This window comes from Scylla paramamosain, chromosome 16, assembly GCF_035594125.1.
Source record: "Scylla paramamosain isolate STU-SP2022 chromosome 16, ASM3559412v1, whole genome shotgun sequence".
NCBI classification, from domain to species: Eukaryota; Metazoa; Arthropoda; class Malacostraca; order Decapoda; family Portunidae; genus Scylla; species Scylla paramamosain.
In genome coordinates, this window is record NC_087166.1 from 3,060,001 (window position 1) to 3,075,000 (window position 15,000).

The 15,000-nt window shown below is 43.9% G+C and overlaps 1 long non-coding RNA gene across 2 annotated transcripts in view; it reads right to left on the reverse strand.

Moving 5' to 3' along the window:
• LOC135107894 (uncharacterized) overlaps positions 1-15,000 on the reverse strand; it is a 223,468-nt gene that overhangs the window by 76,191 nt on the left and 132,277 nt on the right. Inside the window, exon 1 of one of the 2 annotated variants that reach the window (XR_010272040.1) lies at positions 9,064-9,212. The exons of the other annotated variant lie outside the window; for it this stretch is intronic. This is a non-coding gene — a long non-coding RNA (uncharacterized LOC135107894). Of the gene's footprint in view, positions 1-9,063; positions 9,213-15,000 lie in introns of those variants that run through there. 2 annotated transcript variants of the gene reach the window in all.

The following is a 15,000-nucleotide window of genomic DNA, read 5'->3' on the forward strand; positions in this document are numbered from 1 at the left end:
AACAACCCTTGCCTGCCCTGTACTCACCGCATAACAACAGTATAGTAAACCACACCGCCCCTTTACACCAAAACGTTTCCAAATCCACAAATTGATCAGCGAGGGCAAATATTAGTAAACAATCAAACAGGATTGATAATAATGCTAAACATGTGCGATTAATTGGTTGTTGTTGTTTTTTCCACGTACAGTGTTAGCTTTTCATGATATGTATGCGAGTATGATGTACGTACACACACACTAGTACACATACACACAGGCATGGACGTTTGTAGTTCACACACACACACACACACACACACACACACACACACACACACACACACACACTAACGCCTCACTTCAACTAATGGCCAATCGCGCTAATGACTCTTTAAGCTGCTGTAAAAAAAATAATAGCAACGACAAGCGAGGCTCTTTTGCTCCCCACAGCCTCTCCCCGTCCCTCTCCCTCCCACGGGTCTGCCTTGCCTCCTGTCCCCTCATCTCCGTGGCTAAGAGGCTGACGAAAATATGAGCATCACTTGGTTTATTATTCTGCGATTATTTTTAAGAGATACATATTAAGATGCTGCTAATGAGATGTATTCAAAAAGGCAAGGAAGTATCAAAGTTTAAGTTTTTATCTTGTATAGCAAATTATATTTATGAACGTATCGGAATTGCTAACTGGAGTATATTTGTCCTTTCTTTAATTTTTATTCTTGATAAGATTTGCGCGGCTTCCACTAACCGGCTTCATCATCGCACTGATTCATATGTAACGCTACGCTCAGGTATTAGGTGACTTGTAGTTAAGCATCATTTTCAAGATCAAACTAGGGGTATCGAGATAAGGAAAACTGCCTGGCTTACCTCAGGGCGAATCAACATTCCCTCCTGTCAACCAAAGAATTTCCTGCATGATGTCGAAGAAAAGCTGGAAGACAACCACAACCCATATTCCCATGTTAAATAGAGTAGAGAATGTATGACGTAGCAAATGATTGATCGAAATTGAACGAGGAAAAACTTTATAGAGAAACGTTATTGTCAAGGAGACACATAACCTGTTAAAAAAAAATGTAGAAGGTAAAATAAAGGTAAAAATACATGATGCAAGAGAGAGAGAGAGAGAGAGAGAGAGAGAGAGAGAGAGAGAGAGAGAGAGAGAGAGAGAGAGAGAGAGAGAGAGAGAGAGAGATGGTGTTGGAGGGAGGGTGTGAAATGTGAGGAAGGTTGTGATGGTGTGATGAGCGAGACAGGAGGGGGGTAATGCAAGAGGAAAGTGGAGCATCTCTCTCTCTCTCTCTCTCTCTCTCTCTCTCTCTCTCTCTCTCTCTCTCTCTCTCTCTCTCTCTCTCTCTCTCTCTCTGATTCATCAAGAAGAGGAGTGAACAGGAAAAAGAATGTAATATCGAGCACAGTCCATCACGGCTCCAGAGGGGTCGCCGCTCCCCTGCCACTGCCACATTCCACACTCTCTCCCCCTTTGCTACACGCTATTTTTATTCATTTACACACTTTTATTCTCTCACTTTTGCCTATCCGCTTATAGATGGGATTACTTTCGGAAGTTGCTTTCCTCCTTAATTGGAGTGAGTGGTAATCGTATCGTATTCTCAGGTGAGAGAGAGAGAGAGAGAGAGAGAGAGAGAGAGAGAGAGAGAGAGAGAGAGAGAGAGAGAGAGAGAGAGAGAGAGAGAGAGTGTGTGTGTGTGTGTGTGTGTGTTCCCCTTAATCTTCTCGTTCTCTTTGATTTTGCTTATGTGGAAGACGTAGCTTTGCTTTTTCATGTATTTTTCTTGCTATTTTCATTTTTATTTTGTTTTGTCTCCTCCCCACTATTCTTAATGATCATCCTTTCCTTATCCCCCCTCTCTCTCTCTCTCTCTCTCTCTCTCTCTCTCTCTCTCTCTCTCTCTCTCTCTCTCTCTCTCTCTCTCTCTCTCTCTCTCACGTACCCTTCAACACTTCATCATTTTCAAACAGAGGCAAGAAACCACTTCATATTTCATTATGACGTGATCTTTGACTGTAACGCGAATGTCGTGAGAAAGTTTTGAAAGTTCCTGCATCGATCATAATATAACTGCGCAGTGTATGGGTTGACCGGAGGAAACTATGCTGAAGTAATGAGCACCGGGAGAAAAAAAAAAAGTTGAGGACGAATTTTCAACAGAATTCATTTGGTAATTAGAAACTTCAACCGTCAAGAGGTGATATTGTCTTCCTGATTTTCTATACGTGTGTGGTAATGCATTATATGGAAAAGGTGTGGCCGTCAGCATATATACGTGTCTCTGTTTACGTAGAATGGCTCACAAAATCAGGCCACATATTTTTTTTTTTTGTTTCCTTACTGTATTAACTTATACCACAATACAGATAGATTTGTGAAACGATGGAATATTTGTATCATAACAGTAACAAAAATGAGTGTTCAAGTCAGAAGATTTGTTTCTATTTCTTTTCAGTTTTAAATTCGTCATTATCAAAGTGTCTTTTCGATAAAATATCACATAAACAAAAATTTACACCAGTACACATTCATTCCTAAGTGCACATATGCGAGTAAGAATCACATTCACTTAACTAATAATAACATAAGAGTACCCCATTAAGCGCCTTACGTACTCCCGGCGAAGGAACACGGTCGGAGCCGCTGCCGACAAACCAACTCTGTCTAGTCACACTAAACCCGAGGAAGAAACGTATTGTAAGGAGAACTGCATCATCATAACAGCGTCAGTGAACTGCGTGCTGACCCCGACTATTGATCGACAACGTTACACTGAACTGCAATAGCCCGCCACGCCAGGGAGTCTTCGTCACGAGCACCGTCATGGTCATCCACGCCGTTCTCACGCTCTGACAACAAGCGTATCTAAGTATTTTGAACATTTCTCCCTTCTAATAAAAGCCCCATACTCGCCTCATCAACCAACAAGCTCCTCGTCTAGCTCGGCTTTCTGTCTCGCGTTATAAAGTCTCCGTTCTCCCAATTTTGCGACCAGCTCCGTTTTCTCTTTCTCCTTTATCGCCGTTTCCCTTCTCGTAACAGCAGGTTCCCATTTTCTATCTTGCACTGCGCCATAAGTCAGCGTAATCCCTAATCTACCTCATAATTCTAGTCCTAATTAATACTTGTCGGGTCTAACTGTAAGAAGGTAATTTGCTCGAGTATAACTGCACGCAAAAATGGCCCTTCATGCCCTCCCTGAGCGCTTGCAACAAACGCCCCTGTTGCTCTCACGCCTGATAAGTTATTACCCCCCAAAAACGAGTTTCACTATAATAATCGCCAAAATTTTCCAATCATGCTTTTGCTGGAAATTAATTCTCCCTACGGAGTTTTATTTTGTTCATTATTGACTACAGTAAATAGTGCAAAAGGAGAGTAATAACTGCGGGAGGTGGACGCTAGAGAGACTTGGCTACCGCTGCTGCCCGACACCGAGGCACGACTACCGCAGCAATGGTTGGGAGGTTGACGTAACCTTTATTGAAGGGCAGCCGTACCGAGGTGCTGAACCGCATTATACTGCCGCTAATATTGCTCGCTAAGCACTTCCCTGATACTTCACAAGTTGACCTCAACGTTTTCCCCAGACGCGCTGAGGACTGGGCTATTGTTCCATGCAAGACAGCGGGCGCCCAACACAATCCTTCCATGTGAAAAAAATATAAATAGAATTCCAAGTCTGGCGCATGCATGGGGTGTCAACATCTGGGCACAGGAAGGGCCTAAGCGAGGGAGCGTCCATTAGGCGAGAATGGCCCATTGTAGCTATTTGATTCTGATCCTAATGGCCCGAAATCAATTATAGCCTTGTGTCTTGGAGCCTCGTGATTAACTAGCTCGTTTTTTGATAACTATTTATTACACGCCGCACGTTACAAGGGCGTAAGCGGCAGATAAGGCCGGCCGGGCTTGAGGGCGGGAATAATGGTGGGAGGAGGACGCGTGGCTGACCTTGTGCGCCTCTACCACAGAGTTGTCAACAGCGACTTCTGTCTGTGGCGGGGGCCTCACGCCCTCCCCGACGACCGGCCCCGCTCCGGGTGTTCGAGTAGGATTTAAAAACAAGGTCTTGCAGCGTCGAGTTTCGAGCCAGAGCCGTGTTCCTGCGGCGGCACAAGGCAGGGTCAGCGGGGACTCACCTCCACCGCCTGACACTTGGGTAAAGATGCAATTATTTTGCCAGACAACACAGATTTACGGGCGGTGCATAATCGTGTAATCTTTCAAGGGATGTATTCGTAAAAAGAATTATCAAATATCTCCTCCGGGACAATTTATAGGTTACTCGCAATAGGCTGACTCCTCCTTTCTCAAGCTGTAATTTACTAAGCATCAGCACAGTAATCATGGCCATTAATCATCCAGGCTTTGCTCCGCCCACTGACTCATGAGGCCGGTATCCCATAGCGGTGGGTCACTTACAACCAGACTTTTCACCGCTCCGGCCGCGCCATCCTAGGAAATGGCGCGGCCTGGCAGGAACTCAAGATATTCACCTCCTTGCCTCCTCCCCACGCTGACCTGCGCCAGTCGTGCAAAAACTTGTGAGGGTTTTAAGAATATTTGAAAATAAAACCACAAGCGACACGATCATAGGCTTACCGAGAAGCCTCTAATACTTATATGACAAGGTTTATTGTTGCGTAGGAGAAGGGGCGAAAGAAGACTCTTCGGTGATCAGGTTCCCTCTGCCCTGAAGGTGATCATATGAGTTTGGTTACACTTTCTCTTACCTGAATATTAAATCTAGATCTAAGCAGCGAAATAAGATACCGGTATACAGGAACAAACTGCTACAAGACGGCCGCGATCTATCTACGAACAGAACAAATACCCATTCAGTAAGCGCTAAGAATAAAAAAAATATATGTGTATATTCTTATATAGTTTTGTGATCACTTGTCCTGATTGTCGGGAAGCTTTTATCTTGGCTGTCCATCGTCCGTCATTGGCAGCCCCGTGTACCAGAGACAAGCGCCATCGATTACTTGTGTCGCGGTGGCCAGACTCCTGCCAGACGCGACGGCAACACACTTCACGGCAATGAAAAAAAATTAAAAAAAATAAAAAGTATGTAAATCTCTAAAGATGAAAGGAGTTTTAATCACAAAAGGTAACTTGACATACACGCTGGACAGCAGCATCCTTAGAATATTCTCAGCAGCCATTAGAGTTAAGGTATCAATGTATTATCTCCTTACATCACTTCGAACATAAATTCAGCTTACATAAAAAGCTCTTGGGCACGAATGCCTTAAAAGCCTGTAACTTCCATTAGCTCCCCAGGCCGAGACAAGTTGATGAATTAGAAGCGAGTGAAGCCAAGCAAGAGTTTACGATAATGGCTTAGACCTGCAATAGAGACATACGGCCTGTGTGGGCGCTGATCAATAAACATTACCGGTCGAGTCGCTCGTCGCGGCCGGCAGATGGAGCCTGCGAGTTGGTCATGACTTAGCGGCTAATTAACTCGATCAGACTTTATATTCCAGGGAAGCAAAGGGTTAATTAGTTTAAGATGAAAACAATGTCTAATTAGTGCACATCATGTGATTATTCATTCAGAGTTCATTGAAAGAAAAAAATCGGCTCTGCTTTCGCATCTGAAAGTAATGAGTAAATAAAAACACCAATGCAAATAGTAAATATATTACAATAAAACTATCAGTAGAATAAGAAAAAAAATACTTCATACATAAGGCGAAAACAAATGATGAGAAAGAAGAATAACCTAAAGCTCGCGTGTCGGGTCTTTCAGTGATCCAGGTCAGGAGCAGGACACGATATTAAAAGCACATGAGCCGCATCCAGCGCCATCCCGCATTAGCGAAAGAGCGCTTGTTTGTCCTGGAGGAGGCGCTTTAGATGAAGTGGAGAGGCACCAACCAAGGGGGGTCCCACGCAGCAGGCTGAGCGGCGGGGCTCAGGTGATCCAGCCACTCCGCGCCGCGATGTTACCAGGTACTGCATGAGGCGGCTTCCCACCAGCCTCAGTGAAATCCCTTAGATTTTATCACAACTTAATATTTTCCGGGTCGCGCTTGAAATTCACCTATGCGGAAACACCTTATTATGCATAAAATTCGACGTCTGTCATTAGTGTCAACGTGGATATTTTAAACGCAACAGGACCCTAAGACTCGCCCTGCCTTACACCGCAGACCACAGCCATGACCTACCCTCCGCCGCTAGAACACAGCACATAAACATGATTCCCACGTACGGCAGGTTGCAGTAAAGCATTTATGTAGCTTTTCCTCTGTACTCCAGTGCAAAAAAAGGAAACTTGATAGGAATGGGAAGAATAAGATGAAATTCTTTATATCTCACCGAAGATTTACTGAGAGCGGCTGAGGTTCTTCAGAATTACTTTATAGGAACGTTGCTCTTATTAATTTGCCTTATAATTAAGCAGGAACTACAGAACTCTTTCAGAATTATTTATACGTAATTATTTCCTCTAAACGAGCTCCACGTCCTCGTGCAATTACCTCGATAAGTTGCCTCACAACAAATGCATCGCCGCCAACACCGCCGCCAGTGCCAGCCCGGGAAACATTAGTGAGCAAAGATTTACAACTGATTCAAGAAACATCCGAAAAATTGCGGCCGAAGAAGAGTAAAAGGTAGAAAGCAGAGCATGTGAGTCATTTCATGGAGGTATTGCTACAGGAAAAAAAATAAAACACATAATGCACCAAATTGTGATGCAAATATCAATATCACAGAGAAGATGTTGTCAAGTTTGTTATATGTTCAAAGTTTCTCTATAAAAAGCTCCTTGACAATAATAATCTTCAAACGTCGAACATCAACAAAGTAAAAACAAAGTAGTAAATAAATGTGTAAATAATGTGTGAAGATGTACTACAAGTGTTCATCTCAACCATAAAGAAGAAAATTAATTAAACATGAATAAAGTTTAACATAAAAACAATCAAGAAGAGCTCCATCAGCACCATCGGAAGCAGCAGCAGCAGCAGCAGAGGAAGCAGATGCATAGAGGCAGTAAATCGAGGCGAAGCATGAGGCCTGAGGGAGGGGAGTGCAGCAGCCAGCGTGTTCCTCTGCTGAGGTGCTCATCTACTATATGCATCTTTTACTACACCATCGCCATCACAGCCGCGAAAATTAAACTCTCCTTCGAACAGAGTATAAAAGAAAACACTTCGGAACCATGTATAATGTTTATCATATACAACTAATTAAAGTGAACACAAACGAGGGCAATTATTCTCTTATAATTAGCATGAATATCGCTGCATTTATTAAGGAAATTCGTCTATTACTGCAATCAATCTGACATTTTTTGCTGGCCCCAGTTAAAATATCACTCGTTTACCCTGCCAACCAGTTTGGTGTCCAACGCTGAGATATGAAAGGGGATGCAATAATGGATTAATGACTGCATTAGCATAACATCGAGAAGAGGGCTATCATGGCTAATAAAAAGAGTAATGAGGGTGCAGTGAAGAGGTGCGTGTGGGGACGTAAACGGCATGGAGTTAATATGACGAATTGTTGCATGATTAAAGGTGAGGCGCGGCAAGCACTCTACAGCGCTGTTTTCGAAGTTTGTGTCTTATAAAAACTGGAGACGCCGCGTCGACTCATACCACTCTGAACTTTAGCTTGACCCACTGATGGGCGCTGCAAAAAGGGAAGGTTTGGGAATGGAACGCCGTACACGCTACAACTCATAGTTGTCTGGCAGGTTGGAAAAAATACAAATAAACGCAAAGATTGTGATATAATAAGTTAACCCGTATGAAATGAGAATGGCACATGAGAGAAGCTTTAGCACCGTAATAACAAATTGACATGCAAGGAAAGACAGTCTCTCGCATAATTCATCACAGGAAAACTTTATGTACAACAAAGATTCAAGAAGCAAAGTGATCAAGACGCGCTCTATTAAACATGCTCGTCACGTCATTATCAGATCATTGGCAGGGATGTGACCCGTAGGATGGTCACGGGAAGCACGAAATTATCGCGACATTGGTATTCTGTTGCAATGAAAAGCGGTTGCAATGCGCATGTTGATCGCGCACACTCTGTCCACTGAAGCAAAATACTATATGCCCATAGCACAGTGTCTTGTTTCTTGATATCCGAGGCAAATCGGGTTAGAATTTAGCCTTCCAGACAAAACAATGCAACACATGCTACCAATAGTACCACCTGAGGGACACAAAACACCTCAGGATCCACAGGGTTGAAATCCCAGAGCGTTTTGTAATTCACCCTCATCATCACCCTTAAGAACTCTGTCTTTTTCTCCTGTCGTGAAACAAGGAGCAAAGTTCACCAAGAATCAATTTTATGGGTTAATTTCATACAAAATGAGATATCTCGTGGACTTGAGAAAAATATGCTGCATAAGCATTCATTTTCCATCACTTTGCCAAGCCAGGACGAACAAATAAGTGACCTACTCTGCTGACTCACACGCGTTAAGGGGAAGAGGTTGCAGTCCTGAAGATGGCGAGCTATTTCCGTTTCGTGTAAACCAACACTGCAACATCACACAAGAAGATTACGGCAGGAGAGTCATGTGGCGAGACGTTGCAAATGTTAGTAAACAAAGATGGACCCAGAAACTTGTGGAAGCGGCAAGGCTCGTAGCAGATAACAACACGTGAGGTCCAGTAAACACTTTCACCTTCAACAAATATACCGCAACACAGGATAAGTTGCAACACACCCGACACAACACGAGGACCAGAGAGCACTTGGCTGAGGAACACGTGATGGTTTGTGAACCTCTGACGTATCAACAACCCGCGTCGCATTAAGGCGTCGTGGGCTATATCCATCACGACCTCCCTCAACAGGTGCAAAACTCCGATGAGAACCACACGCGGCGGCAACAGACTCCTCCAAGACGCAGCATATGCACACTAAAACCAACACAGCGTCATATGGCAGTCAGGGGGAGAGGTTCCTTCCGCCCACACACTGCACAAGGTTACCACACAATCTTCCCGTACCCATCATCTGAAAAACACATGCACACTCCCCACACCCTCCACATGGGCATCAGGTAGCATACTCACTGATGGTTGGTAGTGGAGACGAGCGCTACTTCAAAATCACAAACCACACACTAGAGCACAATTCCCCCGGTTAGCCCACACGCCCGTACACGCCGAGACTGTAAGCAACCCTCGCACAACACCTGAACTATCTACTGCACTGGGCCCTATACGCGTCTCCAAAGACCCCCACCTCCTCCCCCCACGCTCCCCCATGCACCCTGCACCCACCCCTCCTGACCCTCCCCTCTTACCTCACCCCCCCTACCGTCTCCTCCTTCTTCTTCTTCTCCACCTCGTCATCCTCCTCCCCTTCCTCCTCCCACTTTGGCGTTGATGGCGTCTGCAACTACCCTAAGAGCGACAATGCTAGTGAGGTGCATGGTACAGGCAACATGTGCAATCATTTGGAAAAAAGAGCAAATTCAGTCTTTTGCTTTTTGATTCCAATATGGCAACTCCGGTGTATGAGAGGGTTGCAACAAACGATAATTTAGGTATTTAAGCAAGTACGAGGTCTTGTGCGAAACACTCCGACACAATCATACTTTCTTTACGTTTCACAATGTGCGATGAGCGAAAGAAAAGCAGACGTTATGGTATTTATTTTACCCGGAAGGTGAGACAAATTATGCTAGAAGTGACAACCGGATCGAGAACACCTATCGTAGATCTCCCTCAAAGGTGTTTTTGCACGCCTCCCCAACAGGAAAACGACCCATATTGAGCGATTAACTTAAGTCCATGATGGCTGGTGACGCCTCGCAATAAATTACTGTCCCCCGCACTCCCCCTCCCTCTCCGCCCCCTCTAATTATCACCATCCTGCGACCTCCCTCACAGCTGCACCACCACAATCCTTTACCACCACACCACCACCACTACCACTACTACTAGCACTAACGCCGAGCACATATCCACACCTCTCCTCACTTCAGCTACACTCTTGCCACAACTGCCATCCCTCACCTCCGCCACGGTTACTAATGCTTTCAACACCACATTCCCAACTGATCTCATCATCACCATTATTTTCACCACTACTCGCTCCCTTGACACTATATCACTACTTTCCACATAACCACAACAAACGTAGTCTCTTCTCCTTAGTACCTAAGTACATTTGCTCTTTCTTGCAGCTTCGCAACAAACTCTTGCCAGCCAACAAACAGATTTCCACGCTAGGGAAAAAAATATATAATTATGATAATCTTTGGTTGCCCCCAGACATCCACAAGCAAAGTGACAACAACAATTTTAATTCCTTTTATGTGGAACTGGCCATCCCATCCATAAATATTACGACTCCTAATGCCACACTCAAGCAACAGAGGATCATAACACATACCGTCATTAATATAACATTCATTGTTCGGAACTGGTCACCCTCTGATCCTATCAACGCCACGACCTGCCCCGTTACACTACACACCCACTATTTCCACAGTAACTCACTCCTACACTTTCCAGCGCCAGCACCAGTCCTCCACCTCGCTCTTACAACTCCATCTGCCACCACCGCGCCACCGCAATATTGCAACCATGTGGGAGTCTGACACAAAAACGCTTAGTAACTAAAAAGAGAAATGGCCCACAGAAGCAAACGTCAACCCGGTGCCCTTCACCACATGTTGCCCTAAACGCTCCTTCAACACAGCCGTTCCACTTCCCGGTCAACACTATCTTTCAATAACCGTCACTGACTCATCACTGTTATCCTAAAATTTTATGGTGCAAAAAAACAAATTTCCTGCCTCGTTACAAGTACCGCAGTTCCACCAGTCATCGCTGTGTCAATTCTTGTAGCTATTTCCGTGGTTAGAAGCCATATTCGTGAACGGAATTTAATGGTTATGATCAACACAAGAAACTAAATCCAATAAACTTACATAACCAGGATCATCACACTCTCATTGCCACAGTTCCTTCCAGTTTGCAGTCACTGTTACAATAATCTCTCTCTTTCTCATTATCACACCAGTAATCAATTCTTCTCAGTTACCAGTACTACCTCTTCTTCGTAACTCCATTCAGAGTACCTAACCACAGCCAATTTTACTACTTTTCTCTTTCTACACTCGCAGTAACATTTCTAACCGTCTTGATTAAAACAGACTTAACCGTTTAATATTCTTACACTTCCCTTGATCTTGCTTTCTACCATACACCAAGCTCTAATAATTAACTACTGTCACTGTCATCACTACAACTACCCACCCTCCCACACTAACTTGCGCCACTACGATCCGCCATCTACAATCTCTATCTCTCCCTTCCACTTCTACCTCACCTACGTACCTCTTTCTCCACACCACGGCCACCCCTACCCTTCCCACACCACCCCGGTCATCCCGTACCACCATCCCTCACCACTAGGAGACTGAGCTCGACACACAGGCAGCCATATTTATCTCTCTGACGGCATCTAATTCTTGCAGTTCACCTCCAGTTCATCAGTTTGTCAGGGAAAAAAGTTGCCGTGCGACTTTCAAAATGTTTTCGGCATATTTCGGACTTGACTTAAGCTTAACAAGTGTCCTGAGAGGCGAAAAGGAGAAAGCCAGAAGGGTCAGCTGATGCTCTGAGAGAAGAGGGAGAGTCTTACAAGAGAGATGTCAAGCAGAGTACTCGTATGTGTCTCGTTGGTAGTTATCTTAGTGTATTAGGGTGTATTTCTTCAGGGTGCGGGTTTCCTTGAACTGCAAACTACTCCCAATATATGAAATCTGTTACAACCCAGGTGGTGGTGGAGGTAGATATATTTCCTTGTCACTGATTCTGCCTCGTGAGAAAGAACATTTTACGGCAGATTTTTAGGTTCACGCGTGTTTCCCATAAACTGTTGAATCTTAAGCAGTCATTGTGTAGTGCCAGGATAGAAATAAATTTCATTTGTTAGCCGTGAGACTTCAAAAGCAATTAAAAAGATATAGAAATATTTCACGGGTTGTAAACTTCCAGAGAGTGATACACTTGGAAATTTTTGCATGTATATTATACATTCCGGTGGCTAAGTAAAATCAGAGCATTGCTCGATTAACCTCCCTTCTGTCCTCCGTCAGGCGGCTCGTGGTGGTCTGAATAGTGAAATTTTCTCCATTACAATATTTTTTTTTTCATCCAATAACTGAAACATCCGATCACACTGTGAAACGCATTGCATACTGGAGAGACTGATCTCAACGTTATAAGAATAATCGTTTGTGTTTTAACCTTGACAAAATATATTTTTATTCCATTATCGCATTAATAGTCACCAATAGTTACTTCATTCGTAAAAATATCCTGATCTAAGCTACACCTTTTATAAGCTTGTATTTTTCGTAGCAAAAAATAAAAAAATAATTTGAAAAAATATTATTATTTGCGTACGTGTGTTTTTATCCCATGCGATTAAAATTGTAAACCCTCAAATATTCTCTTAAATGACTATCAATCATCGCAATCTTGGACACACTTTAACCACATATTAGCATCAAATCAAACACTGAAATTCATCCACGAAATCTCCACAAATTAAACATACTTTGTCTCTCCTACTTTTTTTTCCTTACATCTTGATCAGACACAAAAAACTTACCTGCATTCTTACACGACATGAATTTCCCTTAACGACTCCCACGAACCCAAAGTCAAGAAAAAAACAAACTAGATAAACGAGCGCCACGAGTTACAGCATTCACTCTCCTTCCTTGTCTAGACGGCGCGTGGCTGGTGCTCTGAGGGTGAAAAAGAAAGCTGTCCCACCCCTCCAGGGACACACGAGGACCTTCCCTCCACCCTGCGGTACCCCTATGCAGCAGAGAACCCCGCGGCAGCCTCCCTCTCAGATGCATCAAGCCACAACACGAGTCCACAATACCTCGCCCTTTTGACACGTACACAAACCATTAAGCTCGCGACGCCACAAAACCAGTAAACCTCCGTCATAAACCATTCTTTCTCCCCTCCCTCTCTTTCTCCTTCCCTCTCTCTCTCTCTCTCTCTCTCTCTCTCTCTCTCTCTCTCTCTCTCTCTCTCTCTCTCTCTCTCTCTCTCACCGAACGAACACAGTCAGGCTCCGTTCCCACTATCTACCGAGGTTATCGCTGGAGATGAATGCATATGTATACTGTAAGATCTTGCCACACATCTCCAGCCCTCTCAATACCCCCTCTAGGACACTCAACCAGATACAAATTCCCCATTGACACACGACAGATGCATTACATTTTTTTTTAATCCACAAATAATTTCAAACAACAACCGGATCTGAGCAGCAACTCTAAAATCGTGATACAAAAAAGATCACATCCTGTCGTGGAGGAATTATCAAGGTGGATATATGCTTGAGCGATTCTGGCTGTGTCGCTGTCTCCCAATGTGCTGGGAAAGGTGTAGTGTGAAGACGTGTTTGATTCATCGCTCTCCTGGCCCGAAAGAGACTAAGAGAGAAAGTGGGAGGGCATTGTTGATGGGAAGAAAGGTTGAGCAAGATGGTGGTTTCTCCATTATGGCCGGGGAAGTGCAGCGGGAGGATAGGAGGAAGGGAGGATAGGAGGGCGGGAGAGGAGATGCCCTGATAAAGATATGACCAAAGACAAAAGGAGAGAATATTTATGGTTTGTTTTTATTTGTTTGTGTGACTCTGTGTGTGTGTGTGTGTGTGTGTGTGTGTGTGTGTGTGTGTGTGTACGCGTGTGTGTGTGTGTGTGTGCAGCAATAATCGGACAATGTGGACTTAAAATTGCATATACATTATTCATATTTGTAAGTTTTTATAAAGATTTTTTTTTTTCTGTGACTGGAAATATTCATCATTCTTATTGCCTATTATTACCTACTCATTTTTATATCTTTCCACCTTCTCAGACATAATACTACACTCTGTTATTCTAATTCACATAAGTCTCACGAACAATATTTCTTGTTCCCACGATAGCGATCTAAACCATTTTCACTCCAGACCTCAAAACTTCCTTTCCTCCTCAGCCCTGGTCTTCACACTCCTCCCTTTAAAACAATGACGACCCCTCCATCTTTGTCCTACATTACAGCTTCCAGTCCTCGCAGCTCCTCGCATCCACCTCATCCACAGCCACTTTTCCTCCTCTATCCACTGTCACACTGCAATGTCTCAAAAAATGCATGGCAGTAATTCAATCGTGGACACTCGCTGTACATTACAATCAGATCTCATACATCTCTTGCGTAATTAAACGTTATGTCATTCCTGATTCCAATTGGTTCTCATGACAGATGTTGGGGCTGAGCCATCACATACCGACCCCTCCCTCCTCGCTCCTCCCCCGCCTCCTAACCCTTTCCTTCCTCTGGCCCCAATAGCATACCATTGCCTTCATCCTCTCATAGGCACCCCTAAGCTTTCACTTCAGCCTACCACGTACTATCTTCATTTCGCTCATATGGATCCCCTGCAGCCCCTGATCGCTTCCCACTCCTCTTAAACTCTTCTTCTGTATTACCAACCACGCAGTTCTACATCTCCTACCATATTACTAACTTCTTCCCCGCTCCCCGTCTCGCTCCTCACCCGCTCATAATCCTGTTCACAATGCGTGTGTTTTTATACTACAGACTGAACGAGTTTTTTTTTGCGTCCAGTTCATTGGTGTGTTGTTAATGTTCTATTTTTGTTAAGGAGCAAGTCTGTGTCAGGTTCTTAGAGGAACATTTATCCTGTATTGATTCTCTTGTTGCTAGTCGATGCAGCGAGGGGAGCGCGGTCACCAAACTGTTCTGTTGCGCGGTTTGGTGATAAAAGACACGGCTAATGTAAGACATCGTTTGAATGTCAAATATAAAGAACATATTGTTTTAAAAGTGAAAATTACTTCCGTTTAAAATATATTTTAATAAAAATTTTCGACCAGCTGACTACTATTACGCAAATTCTTTCCTTTTTTAACTTTTTTCACACCAGTATAATAAAGTCTTACATCAGCTGTAACTCTGGTA